The sequence below is a fragment of the Cupressus sempervirens genome, chromosome 3 (genome assembly GCF_028749045.1).
Source record: "Cupressus sempervirens isolate cs-2001-9-10 chromosome 3, ASM2874904v1, whole genome shotgun sequence".
NCBI classification, from domain to species: Eukaryota; Viridiplantae; Streptophyta; class Pinopsida; order Cupressales; family Cupressaceae; genus Cupressus; species Cupressus sempervirens.
In genome coordinates, this window is record NC_143120.1 from 691,723,226 (window position 1) to 691,725,804 (window position 2,579).

The 2,579-nt window shown below is 31.9% G+C and overlaps 1 pseudogene; it reads right to left on the reverse strand.

Moving 5' to 3' along the window:
* Positions 1–1,291: 1,291 nt before the first annotated feature.
* LOC149568622 (serine hydroxymethyltransferase, mitochondrial pseudogene) lies at positions 1,292–2,346 on the reverse strand (annotated as a pseudogene).
* Positions 2,347–2,579: the final 233 nt, after the last annotated feature.

Below are 2,579 nucleotides of genomic sequence, written 5' to 3' on the forward strand. Positions count from 1 at the left end.
CGGAGATTGAATTTGACCAAGCTGAAAATGGGAGTGCTAAGTAATTAAATCAGTAGATTTTTGCACTTGCTGATATATATTAGTCTCTAACCCCATAGGATCTTCTACCATTAACTCTTCATTTGGTACATCCATGATTTGAGGAAACTGGTCAAAATATCTCTCACTATTAGATGTCTGATTTGGTATTAGATTATTCCAAAATTGAAACTCTTGAAGCAATTTATCAATCACAGGCAAATTATAGTCTGAATCTTGGATACCTTCTTCTTTTGCAATAACAAAAATGAAAGAGGTTGCAATTTTAGATACAATTTGATCACAAATAAAATTCAATACAATAGGAGAAGGTTGTATAGTTAGGTGCCACGTAGGCCACTTTGATAATAGTGAGAAACTTCTATTTTGGAGAGTGATCAAATTTAATGATTTTGGAATTACAATTTGATGAATATCTTTCAAAGTAGATGATTTTGGAATCACATCTGTAAAGGAATCCAATGGAGATGAGGAAGCATCCAACAAAAAAACTTTATTAGTCAAGCACACCCACTAAAAGAAAGCCACAATCCAAAAATTTTGTTGGTGATAACGCATGTTCATATGATTGAATGTAACTAGATTTTTCATTATTTGGTCATTATGCATGCATTTATATTCATGCTCGTCTAATTTTGTGTGTGCATTGTTCAAGTAAGCTTGTGTATAATCTTGATCCCTTGTTGTAGTCTTGATCTCCTGATATGGAGTATAAACTATTGGATTTGAAATTGCTAAAATCTAGCAAATTAATTTTCCAAGAAAAAATATTTGGGTCAGTACAATGATCTAGACATACTTGTAAAACACCCTCTTGACTAGTTTGACACATACTGCTGAAATGATCGAGACCAGCTTGAAATTTATTGACCACAGATGCATCTTGAATTTCAATGTCAACATGATTTTACAACCTCATGTTTTATATTTATTATTTTCATTCAAGTTATTCACTAAAATTTATTTAGCTAATGGTTCATTTTATAATTTGGCAAGGGTGTTCTACAATAGAGTAAAGATTACACCATTTTTTATAATTATACTTGTTTGTGTCACTTTATCATTGCAGTAGCTCTGTGGTTTCATTTTTTTGAAAAAATTTAAGCACATTATAATGATGATTGGATTAATCTACATATTTGTATGTAGGTTATTCTACAAGAAACTTCTATTATTTAACTCTGGTAGACTTAAATATATATTTATTTTTGTGTACAACTATTGTACTAGCACTTGAATAGTGCACAATACATCAAAAGTGGTAACCATTCTTCAAATTCAAGAAGACCAAATGGTTGTCTATTCTAATAGAAACAAACTCATAGCCTCTTTCACCTTTACACTTCACAAAGTGTGAATAATTGGTGAGAACTTATTCTTGATATAATTTATACTCTGGGGTAGTTGCTTGATTAAGTGCAATGACTAATACTATTATAGTATGATTGTAAGGACCATCTCAAAGACCAGGTAACATAACTACATTAGTATTTTCCTCAAAATCATTTTTAACCTCTTGCCCAAGCTTGTTAATTTCCTTGATTCCATTTCTATAAAAGATCATTACCTTGCGCAGACTATAGAGTGATTTTTATGTAGTCATTGTCACTATATTAGAAAATTCACAAATAGAAGGTATCACACTGAGCTACAAAAAGTCCACTTATATGTGCCATGTTAGCCAACAACATAGTTTTTTTTTATCATAGACCTTTCACATCCAAGCATAGTCACAATGATGTGAATATGCACCAGTTCTAGCAACAATTTATTGAGGCCTGGAGAGGGCTTTATTTTTCTCCAACTAATTATAATCAATATGTCTAGTTGATTCATCCAATCTATAAGGCATTATTTATAAAAAATATTGAAACTGCTAATCTATTTTTAGTGTTGGTCTAGTAACCATGAGACAAATGACCTCAATGTGGAACATTAAGTGCAATGATCATTCATTTGGCTTCAATAAAGATGATAAAGATTGAAAATTAGGTAGAGAGACTGATAATGGTTTGACATTAATTCTTCATTTTTTTGGATGCAGCTAAAATGCTTCCAAGGCCCTTTTTGGCATGATGACTCTACCATGTATATAAACTCATTTCTTCCATAGTATCTTGCACCAAGATAGACTTCATTATATTTTTTGGTTAGAACTAATCCAATGACTTGCATGACTAATAATGAAGTAAAGTTCTTTGAAGGAATGAGTTCAAGGCCCTTCCATTGTCATTTCTTTTCAAGCTCTATAATTTTTGCAATCTCAGGAGCTACCTCCTCCAATGGACCATTCAGTTGCTTTATAATGTTATTCACATGTTTGTAATCTCAGGATCTACCTCCTCCAATGGACATGAGACTTTTTTCATTCAAGATGAGAATAATTGACCTCATTAGATAGAGAAATAGTATATTGTAAGGTGAGTTAAGTGAGAATAGAAGCATGCCCAAACAAGGATGAAGTAGAGATCTTATGCATGGTCACCCTTTCCATTGCCATGCTTTCTTGTGAATGCAATAGAACTTCACAATTATGACTT